The 20,194-nt window shown below is 41.2% G+C and overlaps 16 non-coding genes across 16 annotated transcripts; all 16 read right to left on the bottom strand.

The window, feature by feature from the left end:
• Nucleotides 1-214: 214 nt before the first annotated feature.
• Nucleotides 215-317, bottom strand: LOC123088807 (U6 spliceosomal RNA). Its single transcript, XR_006442114.1, has one exon. It is a non-coding gene; the product is annotated as a U6 spliceosomal RNA (small nuclear RNA).
• A 1,618-nt stretch (nucleotides 318-1,935) lies between these two features.
• On the bottom strand, nucleotides 1,936-2,038 carry LOC123088781 (U6 spliceosomal RNA). The gene has a single exon (XR_006442088.1). It is a non-coding gene; the product is annotated as a U6 spliceosomal RNA (small nuclear RNA).
• Nucleotides 2,039-3,295: 1,257 nt separating this feature from the next.
• On the bottom strand, nucleotides 3,296-3,398 carry LOC123088790 (U6 spliceosomal RNA). The gene has a single exon (XR_006442098.1). It is a non-coding gene; the product is annotated as a U6 spliceosomal RNA (small nuclear RNA).
• Nucleotides 3,399-4,454: 1,056 nt separating this feature from the next.
• LOC123088800 (U6 spliceosomal RNA) lies at nucleotides 4,455-4,557 on the bottom strand. Its single transcript, XR_006442107.1, has one exon. It is a non-coding gene; the product is annotated as a U6 spliceosomal RNA (small nuclear RNA).
• Nucleotides 4,558-5,815: 1,258 nt separating this feature from the next.
• On the bottom strand, nucleotides 5,816-5,918 carry LOC123088773 (U6 spliceosomal RNA). Its single transcript, XR_006442081.1, has one exon. It is a non-coding gene; the product is annotated as a U6 spliceosomal RNA (small nuclear RNA).
• Nucleotides 5,919-6,973: 1,055 nt separating this feature from the next.
• On the bottom strand, nucleotides 6,974-7,076 carry LOC123088789 (U6 spliceosomal RNA). The gene has a single exon (XR_006442097.1). It is a non-coding gene; the product is annotated as a U6 spliceosomal RNA (small nuclear RNA).
• A 1,258-nt stretch (nucleotides 7,077-8,334) lies between these two features.
• On the bottom strand, nucleotides 8,335-8,437 carry LOC123088768 (U6 spliceosomal RNA). Its single transcript, XR_006442077.1, has one exon. It is a non-coding gene; the product is annotated as a U6 spliceosomal RNA (small nuclear RNA).
• A 1,055-nt stretch (nucleotides 8,438-9,492) lies between these two features.
• Nucleotides 9,493-9,595, bottom strand: LOC123088799 (U6 spliceosomal RNA). Its single transcript, XR_006442106.1, has one exon. It is a non-coding gene; the product is annotated as a U6 spliceosomal RNA (small nuclear RNA).
• Nucleotides 9,596-10,865: 1,270 nt separating this feature from the next.
• On the bottom strand, nucleotides 10,866-10,968 carry LOC123088759 (U6 spliceosomal RNA). Its single transcript, XR_006442068.1, has one exon. It is a non-coding gene; the product is annotated as a U6 spliceosomal RNA (small nuclear RNA).
• A 1,056-nt stretch (nucleotides 10,969-12,024) lies between these two features.
• Nucleotides 12,025-12,126, bottom strand: LOC123088803 (U6 spliceosomal RNA). The gene has a single exon (XR_006442110.1). It is a non-coding gene; the product is annotated as a U6 spliceosomal RNA (small nuclear RNA).
• A 1,258-nt stretch (nucleotides 12,127-13,384) lies between these two features.
• LOC123088795 (U6 spliceosomal RNA) lies at nucleotides 13,385-13,487 on the bottom strand. The gene has a single exon (XR_006442102.1). It is a non-coding gene; the product is annotated as a U6 spliceosomal RNA (small nuclear RNA).
• A 1,060-nt stretch (nucleotides 13,488-14,547) lies between these two features.
• On the bottom strand, nucleotides 14,548-14,650 carry LOC123088738 (U6 spliceosomal RNA). The gene has a single exon (XR_006442048.1). It is a non-coding gene; the product is annotated as a U6 spliceosomal RNA (small nuclear RNA).
• Nucleotides 14,651-15,694: 1,044 nt separating this feature from the next.
• Nucleotides 15,695-15,797, bottom strand: LOC123088793 (U6 spliceosomal RNA). Its single transcript, XR_006442100.1, has one exon. It is a non-coding gene; the product is annotated as a U6 spliceosomal RNA (small nuclear RNA).
• Nucleotides 15,798-16,842: 1,045 nt separating this feature from the next.
• LOC123088782 (U6 spliceosomal RNA) lies at nucleotides 16,843-16,945 on the bottom strand. The gene has a single exon (XR_006442089.1). It is a non-coding gene; the product is annotated as a U6 spliceosomal RNA (small nuclear RNA).
• Nucleotides 16,946-18,203: 1,258 nt separating this feature from the next.
• LOC123088763 (U6 spliceosomal RNA) lies at nucleotides 18,204-18,306 on the bottom strand. Its single transcript, XR_006442072.1, has one exon. It is a non-coding gene; the product is annotated as a U6 spliceosomal RNA (small nuclear RNA).
• Nucleotides 18,307-19,369: 1,063 nt separating this feature from the next.
• LOC123088742 (U6 spliceosomal RNA) lies at nucleotides 19,370-19,472 on the bottom strand. Its single transcript, XR_006442052.1, has one exon. It is a non-coding gene; the product is annotated as a U6 spliceosomal RNA (small nuclear RNA).
• Nucleotides 19,473-20,194: the final 722 nt, after the last annotated feature.

The raw sequence follows: 20,194 nt of genomic DNA, 5'->3' as shown, positions 1-20,194 counted from the left end.
AGAAACGTGTGATAATAGATTAAAAAGCTAAAAAGTTACTACATAAAGGTTGTATTGCAATAACAAAGAAGAGAAAGCATGTGGATCTATATTTAAAATGGCAGTATTGAGGACCTCTCTGATGGAGAAAGGAAAATAAGGGCCTTTCTGTAGGAATAGCAGCACACACAAGTAAAAGAAAGAAGGCTCCACGGACTGGCGTGGAAAACTTCAAAAAAAATTAGACCATTTCTCGCTTTGTGCGTGTCATCCTTGCGCAGGGGCCAAGCTAATCTTCTCTTTATTGTTCCTATTTTATCGGATATCCTCGAAGGGACGATGCTAGCTGCTGTGCTCTGCCTTATAACCCAGTCTGACTCTCCCCGACTAGCCGATGTGGGACTAAACAAACGAGCGTTTGTTATGCCCACGGTGCTATCCAGCCAAACCTAGACGCCATCGGGCGCGCGGCGGACCGCTAGTTGCAAGGAGGATCTCTCTTGATGTGGCCCAAATTAATGGAAGAGCATAATGGTTACTCATGTTTTTTCGTTAGGGAATAACAAACGATGCTTGGACACTAAAAATAAAACTATAGTTGTTGCCGCACGTGGGGGGAGGGCACATGCATGTTTCGGAAAGGAGGATCAACAAATCCTTTTGGTTTTTCACAATTTATGAAAGGTGGATTATGCAAATCGTCAAACCTATTTAAAAAGAAAACTTGTGCGAGAAGGAGGTTAGACGATCAAGTTGTTGCCACAAGTACATATTGCAAATACCATAGTGCCAAAAGGTTCATGCTAGGCTATCTTACCGTATCTTTGGTGTGACTACATATATAAAATGGTATGCAACATAAATACTTTTCTACATGAAGATTGAGATTTCACCAGTTGTGACCTATGTAATTCATCGACCACTAGTTATTGTACACTAAAGATAGAAAGGTTTGAAGAAGAGATTCTTTTGTGGGACTAGACAAACAAGCGTTTATTTTGCCCATGGCGCTGTCCAGCCAAACCTAGATGCCATCGGGCACGCGGCGGGCCGCCAGTTGTAAGCCGGATCTCTCTTGATGTGGCCCAACTTAATGGAAGAGCATAATAGGCCCTCGTGTTTTTTCTTTATGGAATAACGAACGATGCTTGGACACTAAAAAGAAAACCATAGTTGTTGTCGCACATGGGGGGAGGGCACATCCACGTTTAGGAAAGCAGGCATCAACAAATCCTTTTCATTGTTCACAGTTAATGAAAGGTTGATTATGCAAATCGGCAAACCTTTTTAAAAAGCAAACTTTGCAAGGAGATTAGACGATCAAGTTGTTGCCACAAGTACATAATGCATAGACCATAGTGCCAAAAGGTTCATGCAAAGCTAGCTTACCGTGTCTTTGGTGTGACTAGATATATAAAATGGTATGCAACATATATACTTTTCTGCATGAAGATTGAGATTTCACCGGTTGTGACCCATCGACCACTAGTTATTGTACATTAAAGATAGAAAGGTTTGAAGAAGAGTTTCTTTCGGGTGTACAAGAATCCAGCACTAGTGTCCGAGAGAGTTTTCTCACAAGTCTTAGATGAGTTTGTTAGGTTGTAAGATAATCAAATTAGACTAATGAAACATGTTTTTTTGCGTTATGACCTAATCACAGTTAAGGGTAAGGAACAAAGACAATAAAAAATTGAAGGAATACACTACATGTAGGAGGACTGAAACTGGAGACTAATCCAGAAACATGTGATAATAGATTAAATAGTTAAAAAGTTACTATAGAAACGTTATATCTGCTACAACAATGAAGAGAAAGCGTGTGGATCTAAATTTAAAAAGGCAATATTGAGGACCCTTCTGATAGAGAAAGGAAACTAAAGGGCCTTTCTATACGAATAGCTGCACACGCAAGTGCAAGAAAGAAGGCTCCATGGACTTTCATGGAAATCTGAAAAAAAATTGGACCATTTATCGATTTGTGCGTGTCATCCTTGCGCAGGGGCCATGCTAATCTTCTCTGTATCGTTCCAATTTTATCGGATCTCCCCGAAGGGACGAGGCTACCTCACGTGCTCTGCCTTATAAACCAGTCCGACTCTCCCCGGCTGGACGATGTGGGACTAAACAAACGAGCGTTTGTTTTGCCCACAACGCCGTCCAGCCAAACCTAGATTCCATCGGGCACGCGGCGGGCTGCCGGTTGCAAGCCGGATCTCTCTTGATGTGGCCCAAATTAATGGAAGAGCATAACGGGACCTCATGTTTTATCGTTAGGGAATAACGAACGATGCTTGGACACTAGAAAGAATACGGTAGTAGTTTCATCACGTGGGGGGAGGGCACATGCACGTTTAGGAAAGGAGGGATCAACAAATCCTTTTGGTTGTTCACAATTTATGAAAGGTGGATTATGCAAATCAACAAACCTTTTTAAACAGCAAACTTGTGCGACAAGGAGATTAGACGATCAATTTGTTGGCACAAGTACATATTGCAAAGACCATAGTGCCAAAAGGTTCATGCTAAGCTAGCTTACCGTGTCTTTGGTGTGACTAGATAAATAAACTGGTATGCAACATAAATACTTTTCTACATGAAGATTGAGATTTCACTAGTTGTGACCTACGTAATTCATCGATCACTAGTTATTGTACACTAAAGATAGAAATGTTGGAAGAAGAGATTCTTTCGGGTGTACCGGAATCTGGCACTAGTGTCCAAGAGAGTTTTCTCACAAGTCTTAGATGAGCTTGTTAGCTGGTGACATAATGAAATTATCCGAGTGAAACATGTTTTTTGCGTTATGACCAAATCACAGTTAAGGGTAAGGAACAAAGGCAATAAAAATTGAAGGAATAAACTACATCAATGTTGGGGATATCGCTTATCGGGAACTTCTCGGTCAACTCATGATAAGGGGTAAATCAGCCAGTTTATTGGCATATTAGCCGATTTATCGCCATATCGGCTGATTTATCGGCCGATTTATCTTATCGGTCAGACTACGGTAAGCAATAAATCAACCGATTTATCGAAATATTAGAAGATATTTTGAATAATGCACTACATGTAGGAGGACTGAAACGGAAGACTAATTCAGAAATGTTTGATAATAGATTAAAAAGCTAAAAAGTTACTATATAAAGGTTGCATTGCAATAACAAAGAAGAGAAAGCATGTGGATCTATATTTAAAAAGGCAGTATTGAGGACCTCTCTGATAGAGAAAGGAAACTAACGGGCCTTTCTGTAGGAATAGCAGCACACGCAAGTGCAAGAAAGAAGGCTCCACGGACTTGCGCGGAAAACCTCAAAAATATTTGGACCATTTCTCGATTTGTGCGTGTCATCCTAGCGTAGGGGCCATGCTAATCTTCTCTGTATCGTTCCAATTTTATCGGATATCCCCGAAGGGACGATGCTAGCTGCCGCGCTCTGCCTTATAACCCAGTCCGACTCTCCCCGACTAGCCTATGTGGGACTAAACAAATGAGTGTTTGTTTTTCACACTGCGTTGTCCAGCCAAACCTAGACGCCATCGGGCGTGCGGCAGACCGCCAGTTGGAAGGAGGATCTCTCTTGATGTGGCCCAAATTAATGGAAGAGCATAACGGGCACTCATGTTTTTTCGTTAGGGAATAACGAACGATGCTTGGACACTAAAAATAAAACTATAGCTGTTGCCGCACGTGGGGGGAGGGCACATGCACGTTTCAGAAAGGAGGATCAACAAATCCTTTTGGTTGTTCACAATTTATGAAAGGTGAATTATGCAAAAGGAGAAACCTTTTTGAAAGGCAATCTTGTGCGAGAAGGAGATTAGACGATCAAGTTGTTGCCACAAGTAAACATTGCAAATAACATAGTGCCAAAAGGTTCATGCTAAGCTAGCTTACCATGTATTTGGTGTGCCTAGATATATAAAATGGTATGCAACATATATACTTTTCTACACGAAGATTGAGAGTTCACCAGTTGTGACCTATGTAATTCATCGACCACTAGTTATTGTACACTAACGATAGAAAGGTTTGAAGAAGAGATTCTTTCGAGTGTACCAGAATCCAGCACTAATGTCCGAGAGAGTTTTCTCACAAGTCTTAGATGAGTTTGTTAGGTGGTAAGATAATCAAATTACACTAATGAAACCTGTTTTTTTGCGTTATGACCTAATCACAGTTAAGGGTAAGGAACAAAGACAATAAAAAATTGAAGGAATACACTACATGTAGGAGGACTGAAACTGGAGACTAATCCGGAAACATGTGATAATAGATTAAAAAGTTAAAAAGTTACTATAGAAAGGTTATATGTGCTATAACAATGAAGAGAAAGCGTGTGGATCTAAATTTAAAAAGGCAATATTGAGGACCCTTCTGATAGAGAAAAGGAAACTAAAGGGCCTTTCTATATGAATAGCTGCACACGCAAGTGCTACAAAGAAGGCTCCAGGGACTTGCATGGAAATTTGAAAAAAAATTGGACCATTTATCGATTTGTGCGTGTCATCCTTGCGCAGGGGCCATGCTAATCTTCTCTGCATCGTTCCAATTTTATCGGATCTCCCCGAAGGGACGATGCTAGCTGTCGTGCTCTGCCTTATAAACCAGTCCGACTCTCCCCGGCTGGACGATGTGGGACTAAACAAACGAGCGTTTGTTTTGCCCACAACGTCGTCCAGCCAAACCTAGATTCCATCGTGCATGCGGCGAGCCGCCCGTTGCAAGCCGGATCTCTCTTGATGTGGCCCAAATTAATTGAAGAGCATAACGGGCCCTCATGTTTTTTCGTTAGGGAATAACGAACAATGCTTGGACACTAAAAAGAATACGGTAGGAGTTGCATCACGTGGGGGGAGGGCACATGCACGTTTTGGAAAGGAGGGATCAACAAATCCTTTTGGTTGTTCACAATTTATGAAAGGTGGATTATGCAAATCGACAGACCTTTTTAAACAGCAAACTTGTGCTACAAGGAGATTAGACGATCAATTTGTTGGCACAAGTACATATTGCAAAGACCATAGTGCCTAAAGGTTCATGCTAAGCTAGCTTACCGTGTCTTTGGTGTGACTAGATAAATAAACTGGTATGCAACATAAATACTTTTCTACATGAAGATTGATATTTCACTAGTTGTGACCTACGTAATTCATCGATCTCTAGTTATTGTACACTAAAGATAGAAATGTTTGAAGAAGAGATTATTTCGGGTGTACCGCAATCTGGCACTAGTGTCCGAGAGAGTTTTCTCACAAGTCTTAGATGAGCTTGTTAGGTGGTGACATAATGAAATTGTCCGAGTGAAACATGTTTTTTTGTGTTATGACCGAATCACAATTAAGGGTAAGGAACAAAGGCAATAAAAATTGAAGGAATAAACTACATCAATGTTGGGGATATCGCTTATCGGGAACTTCTCGGTCAACTCATGATAAGGCGTAAATCAGCCAGTTTATTGGCATATCAGCCGATTTATCGCCATATCGGCTGATTTATCGGCCGATTTATCTTATCGGTCAGACTACGGTAAGCAATAAATCAACCGATTTATCGGAATATTAGAAGATATTTTGAACAATGCACTACATGTAGGAGGACTGAAACGGAAGACCAATTCAGAAACGTGTGATAATAGATTAAAAAGCTAAAAAGTTACTATATAAAGGTTGTATTGCAATAACAAAGAAGAGAAAGCATGTGGATCTGTATTTAAAAAGGCAGTATTGAGGACCTCTCTGATAGAGAAAGGAAACTAACGGGCCTTTATGTAGGAATAGCAGCACACGCAAGTGCAAGAAAGAAGGCTCCACGGACTTGCGCGGAAAACCTCAAAAATATTTTGACCATTTCTCGATTTGTGCGTGTCATCCTAGCGCAGGGGCCATGCTAATCTTCTCTGTATCGTTCCAATTTTATCGGATATCCCCGAAGGGACGATGCTAGCTGCCGCGCTCTGCCTTATAACCCAGTCCGACTCTCCCCGACTAGCCTATGTGGGACTAAACAAATGAGTGTTTGTTTTTCCCACGGCGTTGTCCAGCCAAACCTAGACGCCATCGTGCGTGCGGCGGACCGCCAGTTTGAAGGAGGATCTCTCTTGATGTGGCCCAAATTAATGGAAGAGCATAACGGGCACTCATGTTTTTTCGTTAGGGAATAACAAACGATGCTTGGACACTAAAAATAAAACTATAGTTGTTGCCGCACGTGGGGGGAGGGCACATGCACGTTTCAGAAAGGAGGATCAACAAATCCTTTTGGTTGTTCACAATTTATGAAAGGTGGATTATGCAAAACGAGAAACCTTTTTGAAAGGCAAACTTGTGCGAGAAGGAGATTAGACGATCAAGTTGTTGCCACAAGTACACATTGCAAAGAACATAGTGCCAAAAGGTTCATGCTAAGCTAGCTTACCATGTATTTGGTGTGCCTAGATATATAAAATGGTATGCAACATATATACTTTTCTACACGAAGATTGAGAGTTCACCAGTTGTGACCTATGTAATTCATCGACCACTAGTTATTGTACACTAACGATAGAAAGGTTTGAAGAAGAGATTCTTTCGAGTGTACCAGAATCCAGCACTAATGTCCGAGAGAGTTTTCTCACATGTCTTAGATGAGTTTGTTAGGTGGTAAGATAATCAAATTAGACTAATGAAACCTGTTTTTTGCGTTATGACCTAATCACAGTTAAGGGTAAGGAACAAAGACAATAAAAAATTGAAGGAATACACTACATGTAGGAGGACTGAAACTGGAGACTAATCCAGAAACATGTGATAATAGATTAAAAAGTTAAAAAGTTACTATAGAAAGGTTATATGTGCTATAACAATGAAGAGAAAGCGTGTGGATCTAAATTTAAAAAGGCAATATTGAGGACCCTTCTGATAGAGAAAAGGAAACTAAAGGGCCTTTCTATATGAATAGCTGCACACGCAAGTCCTAGAAAGAAGGCTCTAGGGACTTCCATGGAAATTTGAAAAAAAATTGGACCATTTATCGATTTGTGCGTGTCATCCTTGCGCAGGGGCCATGCTAATCTTCTCTGCATCGTTCCAATTTTATCGGATATCCCCGAAGGGACGATGCTAGCTGTCGTGCTCTGCCTTATAAACCAGTCCAACTCTCCCCGGCTGGATGATGTGGGACTAAACAAACGAGCGTTTGTTTTGCCCACAACGTCGTCCAGCCAAACCTAGATTCCATCGTGCACGCGGCGGGCCGCCCGTTGCAAGCCGGATCTCTCTTGATGTGGCCCAAATTAATGGAAGAGCATAACGGGCCCTCATGTTTTTTCGTCAGGGAATAACGAACGATGCTTGGACACTAAAAAGAATACGGTAGTAGTTGCATCACGTGGGGGGAGGGCACATGCACGTTTAGGAAAGGAGGGATCAACAAATCCTTTTGGTTGTTCACAATTTATGAAAGGTGGATTATGCAAATCGACAAACCTTTTTAAACAACAAACTTGTGCTACAAGGAGATTCGACGATCAATTTGTTGGCACAAGTACATATTGCAAAGACCATAGTGCCAAAAGGTTCATGCTAAGCTAGCTTACCGTGTCTTTGGTGTGACTAGATAAATAAACTGGTATGCAACATAAATACTTTTCTACATGAAGATTGAGATTTCACTAGTTGTGACCTACGTAATTCATCGATCTCTAATTATTGTACACTAAAGATAGAAATGTTTGAAGAAGAGATTATTTCGGGTGTACCGCAATCTGGCACTAGTGTCCGAGAGAGTTTTCTCACAAGTCTTAGATGAGCTTGTTAGGTGGTGACATAATGAAATTGTCCGAGTGAAACATGTTTTTTTGTGTTATGACCGAATCACAATTAAGGGTAAGGAACAAAGGCAATAAAAATTGAAGGAATAAACTACATCAATGTTGGGGATATCGCTTATCGGGAACTTCTCGGTCAACTCATGATAAGGCGTAAATCGGCCAGTTTATTGGCATATCAGCCGATTTATCGCCATATCGGCTGATTTATCGGCCGATTTATCTTATCGGTCAGACTACGGTAAGCAATAAATCAACCGATTTATCAGAATATTAGAAGATATTTTGAACAATGCACTACATGTAGGAGGACTGAAATGGAAGACAAATTCAGAAACGTGTGATAATAGATTAAAAAGCTAAAAAGTTACTATATAAAGGTTGTATTGCAATAACAAAGAAGAGAAAGCATGTGGATCTATATTTAAAAAGGCAGTATTGAGGACCTCTCTGATAGAGAAAGGAAACTAACGGGCCTTTCTGTAGGAATAGCAGCACACGCAAGTGCAAGAAAGAAGGCTCCACGGACTTGCCCGGAAAACGTCAAAAATATTTGGACCATTTCTCGATTTGTGCGTGTCATCCTAGCGCAGGGGCCATGCTAATCTTCTCTGTATCGTTCCAATTTTATCGGATATCCCCGAAGGGACGATGCTAGCTGCCGCGCTCTGCCTTATAACCCAGTCCGACTCTCCCCGACTAGCCTATGTGGGACTAAACAAATGAGTGTTTGTTTTTCCCACGGCGCTGTCCAGCCAAACCTAGACGCCATCGGGCGTGCGGCGGACCGCCAGTTTGAAGGAGGATCTCTCTTGATGTGGCCCAAATTAATGGAAGAGCATAACGGGCACTCATGTTTTTTCGTTAGGGAATAACGAACGATGCTTGGACACTAAAAATAAAACTATAGTTGTTGCCGCACGTGGGGGGAGGGCACATGCACGTTTCAGAAAGGAGGATCAACAAATCCTTTTGGTTGTTCACAATTTATGAAAGGTGGATTATGCAAAACGAGAAACCTTTTTGAAAGGCAAACTTGTGCGAGAAGGAGATTAGACGATCAAGTTGTTGCCACAAGTACACATTGCAAAGAACATAGTGCCAAAAGGTTCATGCTAAGCTAGCTTACCATGTATTTGGTGTGCCTAGATATATAAAATGGTATGCAACATATATACTTTTCTACACGAAGATTGAGAGTTCACCAGTTGTGACCTATGTAATTCATCGACCACTAGTTATTGTACACTAACGATAGAAAGGTTTGAAGAAGAGATTCTTTCGAGTGTACCAGAATCCAGCACTAATGTCCGAGAGAGTTTTCTCACATGTCTTAGATGAGTTTGTTAGGTGGTAAGATAATCAAATTAGACTAATGAAACCTGTTTTTTGCGTTATGACCTAATCACAGTTAAGGGTAAGGAACAAAGACAATAAAAAATTGAAGGAATACACTACATGTAGGAGGACTGAAACTGGAGACTAATCCGGAAACATGTGATAATAGATTAAAAAGTTAAAAAGTTACTATAGAAAGGTTATATGTGCTATAACAATGAAGAGAAGGCGTGTGGATCTAAATTTAAAAAGGCAATATTGAGGACCCTTCTGATAGAGAAAAGGAAACTAAAGGGCCTTTCTATATGAATAGCTGCACACGCAAGTGCTAGAAAGAAGGCTCCAGGGACTTCCATGGAAATTTGAAAAAAATTTGGACCATTTATCGATTTGTGCGTGTCATCCTTGCGCAGGGGCCATGCTAATCTTCTCTGCATCGTTCCAATTTTATCGGATATCCCCGAAGGAACGATGCTAGCTGTCGTGCTCTGCCTTATAAACCAGTCCAACTCTCCCCGGCTGGATGATGTGGGACTAAACAAACGAGCGTTTGTTTTGCCCACAACGTCGTCCAGCCAAACCTAGATTCCATCGTGCACGCGGCGGGCCGCCCGTTGCAAGCCGGATCTCTCTTGATGTGGCCCAAATTAATGGAAGAGCATAACGGGCCCTCATGTTTTTTCGTCAGGGAATAACGAACGATGCTTGGACACTAAAAAGAATACGGTAGTAGTTGCATCACATGGGGGGAGGGCACATGCACGTTTAGGAAAGGAGGGATCAACAAATCCTTTTGGTTGTTCACAATTTATGAAAGGTGGATTATGCAAATCGACAAACCTTTTTAAACAACAAACTTGTGCTACAAGGAGATTAGACGATCAATTTGTTGGCACAAGTACATATTGCAAAGACCATAGTGCCAAAAGGTTCATGCTAAGCTAGCTTACCGTGTCTTTGGTGTGACTAGATAAATAAACTGGTATGCAACATAAATACTTTTCTACATGAAGATTGAGATTTCACTAGTTATGACCTACGTAATTCATCGATCTCTAATTATTGTACACTAAAGATAGAAATGTTTGAAGAAGAGATTATTTCGGGTGTACCGCAATCTGGCACTAGTGTCCGAGAGAGTTTTCTCACAAGTCTTAGATGAGCTTGTTAGGTGGTGACATAATGAAATTGTCCGAGTGAAACATGTTTTTTTGTGTTATGACCGAATCACAATTAAGGGTAAGGAACAAAGGCAATAAAAATTGCAGGAATAAACTACATCAATGTTGGGGATATCGCTTATCGGGAACTTCTCGGTCAACTCATGATAAGGGGTAAATCGGCCAGTTTATTGGCATATCAGCCGATTTATCGCCATATCGGCTGATTTATCGGCTGATTTATCGGCCGATTTATCTTATCGGTCAGACTACGGTAAGCAATAAATCAACCGATTTACCGAAATATTAGAAGATATTTTGAACAATGCACTACATGTAGGAGGACTGAAACGGAAGACCAATTCAGAAACGTGTGATAATAGATTAAAAAGCTAGAAAGTTACTATATAAAGGTTGTATTGCAATAACAAAGAAGAGAAAGCATGTGGATCTATATTTAAAAAGGCAGTATTGAGGACCTCTCTGATAAAGAAAGGAAACTAAAGGGCCTTTCTGTAGGGATAGCAGCACACGCAAGTGCAAGAAAGAAGGCTCCACGAACTTGCGCGGAAAACCTCAAAAAAATTTGGACCATTTCTCGATTTGTGCGTGTCATCCTAGCGCAGGGGCCATGCTAATCTTCTCTGTATCGTTCCAATTTTATCGGATATCCCCGAAGGGACGATGCTAGCTGCCGCGCTCTGCCTTATAACCCAGTCCGACTCTCCCCGACTAGCCTATGTGGGACTAAACAAATGCGCGTTTGTTTTGCCCACGGCGCTGTCCAGCCAAACCTAGACGCCATCGGGCGCGCGGCGGACCGCCAGTTGGAAGGAGGATCTCTCTTGATGTGGCCCAAATTAATGGAAGAGCATAACGGGCACTCATGTTTTTTCGTTAGGGAATAACGAACGATGCTTGGACACTAAAAATAAAACTATAGTTGTTGCCGCACGTGGGGGGAGGGCACATGCACGTTTCAGAAAGGAGGATCAACAAATCCTTTTGGTTGTTCACAATTTATGAAAGCTGGATTATGCAAAACGAGAAACCTTTTTGAAAGGCAAACTTGTGGGAGAAAGAGATTAGACAATCAAGTTGTTGCCACAATTACACATTGCAAGGAACATAGTGCCAAAAGGTTCATGCTAAGCTAGCTTACCATGTATTTGGTGTGCCTAGATATATAAAATGGTATGCAACATATATACTTTTCTACACGAAGATTGAGAGTTCACCAGTTGTGACCTATGTAATTCATCGACCACTAGTTATTGTACACTAACGATAGAAAGGTTTGAAGAAGAGATTCTTCCGAGTGTACCAGAATCCAGCACTAGTGTCCGAGAGAGTTTTCTCACAAGTCTTAGATGAGTTTGTTAGGTGGTAGGATAATCAAATTAGACTAATGAAACATGTTTTTTTGCGTTATGACCTAATCACAGTTAAGGGTAAGGAACAAAGACAATAAAAAATTGAAGGAATACACTACATGTAGGAGGACTGAAACTGGAGACTAATCCGGAAACATGTGATAATAAATTAAAAAGTTAAAAAGTTACTATAGAAAGGTTATATGTGCTATAACAATGAAGAGAAAGTGTGTGGATCTAAACTTAAAAAGGCAATATTGAGGACCCTTCTGATAGAGAAAAGGAAACTAAAGGGCCTTTCTATATGAATAGCTGCACACGCAAGTGCTAGAAAGAAGGCTCCAGGGACTTGCATGGAAATCAGAAAAAAAATTGGACCATTTATCGATTGTGAGTGTCATCCTTGCGCAGGGGCCATGCTAATCTTCTCTACATCGTTCCAATTTTATCGGATCTCCCCGAAGGGACGATGCTAGCTGTCGTGCTCTGCCTTATAAACCAGTCCGACTCTCCCCGGCTGGATGATGTGGGACTAAACAAACGAGCGTTTGTTTTGCCCACAACGTCGTCCAGCCAAACCTAGATTCCATCGTGCACGCGGCGGGCCGCCCGTTGCAAGCCGGATCTCTCTTGATGTGGCCCAAATTAATGGAAGAGCATAACGGGCCCTCATGTTTTTTCGTTAGGGAATAACGAACGATGCTTGGACACTAAAAAGAATACGGTAGTAGTTGCATCACGTGGGGGGAGGGCACATGCACGTTTAGGAAAGGAGGGATCAACAAATCCTTTTGGTTGTTCACAATTTATGAGAGGTTGATTATGCAAATCGACAAACCTTTTTAAACAGCAAACTTGTGCTACAAGGAGATTAGACGATCAATTTGTTGGCACAAGTACATATTGTAAAGACCATAGTGCCAAAAGGTTCATGCTAAGCTAGTTTACCGTGTCTTTAGTGTGACTAGATAAATAAACTGGTATGCAACATAAATACTTTTCTACATGAAGATTGAGATTTCACTAGTTGTGACCTACGTAATTCATCGATCTCTAGTTATTGTACACTAAAGATAGAAATGTTTGAAGAAGAGATTATTTCGGGTGTACCGCAATCTGGCACTAGTGTCCGAGAGAGTTTTCTCACAAGTCTTAGATGAGCTTGTTAGGTGGTGACATAATGAAATTGTCCGAGTGAAACATGTTTTTTTGTGTTATGACCGAATCACAATTAAGGTTAAGGAACAAAGGCAATACAAATTGAAGGAATAAACTACATCAATGTTGGGGATATCGCTTATCGGGAACTTCTCGGTCAACTCAAGATAAGGGGTAAATCGGCCAGTTTATTGGCATATCAGCCGATTTATCGCCATATCGGCTGATTTATCGGCCGATTTATCTTATCTGTCAGACTACGGTAAGCAATAAATCAACCGATTTATCGTAATATTAGAAGATATTTTGAACAATGCACTACATGTAGGAGGACTGAAACGGAAGACCAATTCAGAAATGTGTGATAATAGATTAAAAAGCTAAAAAGTTACAATATAAAGGTTGTATTGCAATAACAAAGAAGAGAAAGCATGTGGGTCTATATTTAAAAAGGCAGTATTGAGGACCTCTCTAATAGAGAAAGGAAACTAAAGGGCCTTTCTGTAGGAATAGCAGCACACGCAAGTGCAAGAAAGAAGGCTCCACGGACTTGCGCGGAAAACCTCAAAAAAAATTGGACCATTTCTTGATTTGTGCGTGTCATCCTAGCGCAGGGGCCATGCTAATCTTCTTTGTATCGTTCCAATTTTATCGGATATCCCCGAAGAGACGATGCTAGCTGCCGCGCTCTGCCTTATAACCCAGTCCGACTCTCCCCGACTAGCCTATGTGGGACTAAACAAATGAGCGTTTGTTTTGCCCACGGCGCTGTCCAGCCAAACCTAGACGCCATCGGGCGCGCGGTGGACCGCCAGTTGGAAGGAGGATCTCTCTTGATGTGGCCCAAATTAATGGAAGAGCATAACGGGCACTCATGTTTTTTCGTTAGGGAATAACGAACGATGCTTGGACACTAAAAATAAAACTAAAGTTGTTGCCGCACGTGGGGGGAGGGCACATGCACATTTCAGAAAGGAGGGTCAACAAATCCTTTTGGTTGTTCACAATTTATGACAGGTGGATTATGCAAATCGACAAACCTTTTTAAAAAGCAAACTTGTGCAATAAGGAGGTTAGACGATCAAGTTGTTGCCACAAGTACATATTGCAAAGACCATAGTGCCAAAAGGTTCATGCTAAGCTAGCTTACCGTACCTTTGGTGTGACTACATATATAAAATGGTATCCAACATAAATACTTTTCTACATGAAGATTGAGATTTCACCAGTTGTGACCTACGTAATGCGTCGACCACTAGTTATTGTACACTAAAGATAGAAAGGTTTGAAGACGAGATTCTTTCGGGTGTACTAGAGTCCAGCACTAGTGTCCGAGAAAGTTTTCTCACAAGTCTTAGATGAGCTTGTTAGGTGGTAACATAATCAAATTGTCTGAGTGAAACATGTTTTTTGCGGTATGACCGAATCACAGTTAAGGGTAAGAAACAAAGACAATAAAAAATTGAAGGAATACACTACCATACTACATGTAGGCGGACTGAAACGGAAGACTAATCCAGAAACGCGTGATAATAGTTTAAAAAGCTAAAAAGCTACTACATAAAGGTTGAATTGCAATAACAAAGAAGAGAAAGCATGTGGATCTAAATTTAAAAAGGCAGTATTGAGGACCTCTCTGATAGAGAAAGGAAACTAAAGGACCTTTCTGTAGGAATAGCAACACACGCAAGTTCAATAAAGAAGGCTCCACGGACTTGCGTGGAAAATCTAAAAAAATTGGACCCTTTCTCGATTTGTGCGTGTCATCCTTGCGCAGGGGCCATGCTAATCTTCTCTGTATCGTTCCAAATTTATCAGATGTCCCCGAAGGGACAATGCTGGCTGCCGCGCTCTGCCTTATAAACCAGTCCGACTCTCCCCGTCTGGCCGATGTGGGACTAAAAAAATGAGTGTTTGTTTTGTCCACGGCGCTGTCCAGCCAAACCTAGATGCCATCGGGTGCGCGGACGGCCGCTAGTTGCAAGCCGGATCTCTCTTGATGTGTCCCAAATTAATGGAAGAGCATAACAGGCCCACGTGTTTTTTCGTTAGGGAATAACGAATGATGCTTGGACACAAAAATACTATAGTTGGTGTCGCGCGTGGGGGGAGGGCACATGCACGTTTAGGAAAGCAGGAATCAACAAATCTTTTTGATTGTTCACAATTTATGAAAGGTTGATTATGCAAATCGACAAACCTTTTTTAATAGCAAACTTGTGGAAGAAGGAGATTGTATGATCAAGTTGTTGCCACAAGTACATAATGCAAAGACCATAGTGCCAAAAGGTTCATGCTAAGCTAGCTTACCGTGTCTTTGGTGTGACTTGATATATAAAATGGTATCCAACATATATACTTTTCTACATGAAGATTGAGATTTCACCATTTGTGACCCATCGAGCACTAGTTATTGTACACTAAAGATAGAAATGTTTGAAGAAGAGATTCTTTTGGGTGTACCAGAATCCAGCACTAGTGTCCGAGAGAGTTTTCTCGCAAGTCTTAGATGAGCTTTTTAGGTGGTAACATAATCAAATTAGACTAATGAAACATGTTTTTTTGCATTATGACCGAGTCACAGTTAAGGGTAAGGAACAAAGACAATAAAAAACTAAAGGAATAAGCTACATGTAGGAGGACTGAAACGGAGGACTAATCCAGAAATGTGTGATAATAGATTAAAAAGCTAAAAAGTTACTACATAAAGGTAGTATCTGGAATAACAACGAAGAGAAATTGTCTGGATCTAAATTTAAAAAGTTAGTATTGAGGACCTCCCTGATAGAGAAGGGAAACTAAAGGGCCTTTCTGTAGGAATAGCAGGACACACAAGTGGAAGAAAGAAGGCTCCAACGACTTGCACGGAAAATCTGAAAAAAAATTGGATCATTTCTCGATTTGTGCGTGTCATCCTTGCGCAGGGGCCATGCTAATCTTCTCTGCATCGTTCCAATTTTAACCGATGTCCTTGAAGGGACGATGCTAACTACCATGCTCTGCCTTATAACCCAGTCCGACTCTCCCCGACTGGCCGATGTGGGACTAAACAAATGAGCGTTTTTTTGCCCACGGCGCTGTCCATCCAAACCTAGACGCCATCGGGCACACGGCGGGCCGCTAGTTGCAAGCCGGATCTCTCTTGATGTGGCCCAACTTAATGGAAGAGCATAACAGGCCCTCGTGTTTTTTCTTTAGGGAATAACAAACGATGCTTGGACACGAAAAAGAAAACTATAGTTGTTGTCGCACGTGGAGGAGGGCACATGCACGTTTAGGAAAGCAGGCATCAACAAATCCTTTTGATTGTTCATAATTAATGAAAGGTTGATTATGCAAATCGGCAAACCTTTTTAAAAAGCAAACTTGTGCAAGAAGGAGATTAGACGATCAACTTGTTGCCACAAGTACATAATACATAGACCATAGTGCCAAAAGGTTCATGCTAAGCTAGCTTACCGTGTCTTTGGTATGACTAGATATATAAAATGTTATGCAACATATATACTTTTCTACATGAAGATTGAGATTTCACCAGTTGTGACCCATCGACCACTAGTTATTGTACATTAAAGATAGAAAGATTTGATGAAGAGATTCTTTCGGGCGTACAAGAATCCAGCACTAGTGTCCGAGAGAGTTTTCTCACAAGTCTTAGATGAGCTTGTTAGCTGGTAACATAATCTAATTAGACTAATGAAACATGTTTTTTGCGTTATGACCGAATCACAGTTAAGGGTAAGCAACAAAGACATTAAAAAACTGAAGGAATACACTACATGTAGGAGGACTGAAACGGAAGACTAATCCCGAAACGTGTGATAATAGATTAAAAAGCTAAAAAGTTACTACATAAAGGTTGTATGTGCTACAACAATATAGAGAAAGCGTGTGGATCTAAATTTAAAAAGGCAATATTGAGGACCCTTCTGATAGAGAAAGGAAACTAAAGGGCCTTTCTATACGAATAGCTGCACACGCAGGTGCAAGAAAGAAGGCTCCATGGACTTGCATGGAAATCTGAAAAAAAAATTGGACCATTTATCAATTTGTGCGTGTCATCCTTGCGCAGGGGCCATGCTAATCTTCTCTGTATCGTTCCAATTTTATCGGATCTCCCCGAAGGGACGAGGCTAGCTGCCGTGCTCTGCCTTATAAACCAGTCCGAATCTCCCCGGATGGACGATGTGGGACTAAACAAACGAGCGTTTGTTTTGCCCACAACGCCATCCAGCCAAACCTAGATTCCATCGGGCACGCGGCGGGCTGCCCGTTGCAAGCCAGATCTCTCTTGATATGGCCCAAATTAATGGAAGAGCATAACGGGCCCTCATGTTTTTTCGTTAGGGAATAACGAACGATGCTTGGACACTAAAAAGAATACGGTAGTAGTTGCATCACGTGGGGGGAGGGCACATGCACGTTTAGGAAAGGAGGGATCAACAAATCCTTTTGGTTGTTCACAATTTATCAAAGGTGGATTATGAAAATCGACAAACCTTTTTAAACAGGAAACTTGTGCGACAAGGAGATTAGACGATCAATTTGTTGGCACAAGTACATATTGCAAAGACCATAGTGCCAAAAGGTTCATGCTAAGCTAGCTTACCGTGTCTTTGGTGTGACTAGATAAATAAACTGGTATGCAACATAAATACTTTTCTACATGAAGATTGAGATTTCACTAGTTGTGACCTACGTAATTCATCGATCACTAGTTATTGTACACTAAAGATAGAAATGTTTGAAGAAGAGATTCTTTCGGGTGTACCGGAATCTGGCACTAGTGTCCGAGAGAGTATTCTCACAAGTCTTAGATGAGCTTGTTAGCTGGTGACATAATGAAATTGTCCGAGTGAAACATGTTTTTTTGCGTTATGACCGCATCACAGTTAAGGGTAAGGAACAAAGGCAATAAAAATTGAAGGAATAAACTACATCAATGTTGGGGATATCGCTTATCGGGAACTTCTCGGTCAACTCATGATAAGGGGTAAATCGGCCAGTTTATTGGCATATCAGCCGATTTATCGCCATATCGGCTGATTTATCGGCCGATTTATCTTATCGGTCAGACTACGGTAAGCAATAAATCAACCGATTTATCGGAATATTAGAAGATATTTTGAACAATGCACTACATGTAGGAGGACTAAAACGGAAGACTAATTCAGAAACGTGTGATAATAGATTAAAAAGCTAAAAACTTACTATATAAAGGTTGTATTGCAATAACAAAGAAGAGAAAGCATGTGGATCTATATTTAAAAATGCAGTATTGAGGACCTCTCTGATAGAGAAAGGAAACTAAAGGGCCTTTCTGTAGGAATAGCAGCACACGCAAGTGCAAGAAAGAAGGCTCCACGGTCTTGCACGGAAAACCTCAAAAAAATTTGGACCATTTCTCGATTTGTGTGTGTCATCCTAGCGCAGGGGCCATGCTAATCTTCTCTGTATCGTTCCAATTTTATCGGATATCCCCGAAGGGACGATGCTAGCTGCCGAGCTCTGCCTTATAACCCAGTCCGACTCTCCCCGACTAGCCTATGTGGGACTAAACAAATGAGCGTTTGTTTTTCCCACGGCGCTGTCCAGCCAAACCTAGACGCCATCGGGCGCGCGGTGGACCGCCAGTTGGAAGGAGGATCTCTCTTGATGTGGCCCAAATTAATGGAAGAGCATAATGGGCACTCATGTTTTTTCGTTAGGGAATAACGAACGATGCTTGGACACTAAAAATAAAACTATAGTTGTTGCCGCACGTGGGGGGAGGGTACATGCACGTTTCAGAAAGGAGGATCAACAAATCCTTTTGGTTGTTCACAATTTATGACAGGTGGATTATGCAAATCAACAAACCTTTTTAAAAAGCAAACTTGTGCGATAAGGAGGTTAGACGATCAAGTTGTTGCCACAAGTACATATTGCAAAGACCATAGTGCCAAAAGGTTCATGCTAAGCTAGCTTACCGTACCTTTGGTGTGACTACATATATAAAATGGTATGCAACATAAATACTTTTCTACATGAAGATTGAGATTTCACTAGTTGTGACCTACGTAATTCGTCGACCACTAGTTATTGTACACTAAAGATAGAAAGGTTTGAAGAAGAGATTCTTTCGGGTGTACTAGAGTCCAGCACTAGTGTCCGAGAAAGTTTTCTCACAAGTCTTAGATGAGCTTCTTAGGTGGTAACATAATCAAATTGTCTGAGTGAAACATGTTTTTTTGCGTTATGACCGAATCACAGTTAAGGGTAAGAAACAAAGACAATAAAAAATTGAAGGAATACACTACCATACTACATGTAGGAGGACTGAAACGGAAGACTAATCCAGAAACATGTGATAATAGATTAAAAAGCTAAAAAGCTACTACATAAAGGTTGTATTGCAATAACAAAGAAGAGAAAGCATGTGGATCTAAATTTAAAAAGGCAGTATTGAGGACCTCTCTGATAGAGAAGGGAAACTAAAGGACCTTTCTGTAGGAATAGCAGCACACACAAGTTCAATAAACAAGGCTCCACGGACTTGCGTGGAAAATCTCACAAAAAATTGGACCCTTTCTCGATTTGTGCATGTCATCCTTGCGCAGGGGCCATGCTAATCTTCTCTGTATCGTTCCAATTTTATCAGATGTCCCCGAAGGGACAATGCTGGCTGCCGCGCTCTGCCTTATAAACCAGTCCGACTCTCCCCGTCTGGCCGATGTGGGACTAAACAAATGAGCGTTTGTTTTGTCCACGGCGCTGTCCAGCCAAACCTGCATGCCATCGGGTGCGCAGCGGGCCGCTAGTTGCAAGCCGGATCTCTCTTGATGTGTCCCAAATTAATGGAAGAGCATAACAAGCCCACGTGTTTTCTCGTTAGGGAATAACGAATGATGCTTGGACACAAAAATACTATAGTTGTTGTCGCACGTGGGGGTAGGGCACATGCACGTTTAGGAAAGCAGGAATCAACAAATCTTTTTGATTGTTCACAATTTATGAAAGGTTGATTATGCAAATCGACAAACCGTTTTTAATAGCAAACTTGTGGAAGAAGGAGATTGTATGATCAAGTTGTTGCCACAAGTACATAATGCAAAGACCATAGTGCCAAAAGGTTCATGCTAAGCTAGCTTACCGTGTCTTTGGTGTGACTTGATATATAAAATGGTATCCAACATATATACTTTTCTACATGAAGATTGAGATTTCACCATTTGTGACCCATAGACCACTAGTTATTGTACACTAAAGATAGAAATGTTTGAAGAAGAGATTCTTTTCCGTGTACCAGAATCCAGCACTAGTGTCCGAGAGAGTTTTCTCACAAGTCTTAGATGAGCTTTTTAGGTGGTAACATAATCAAATTAGACTAATGAAACAT

This window comes from Triticum aestivum, chromosome 4A, assembly GCF_018294505.1.
Source record: "Triticum aestivum cultivar Chinese Spring chromosome 4A, IWGSC CS RefSeq v2.1, whole genome shotgun sequence".
Lineage (NCBI taxonomy): Eukaryota > Viridiplantae > Streptophyta > Magnoliopsida > Poales > Poaceae > Triticum > Triticum aestivum.
The sequence above is the reverse complement of the archived record's forward strand: the minus strand, read 5'-3'. Positions and strand labels throughout refer to the sequence as shown.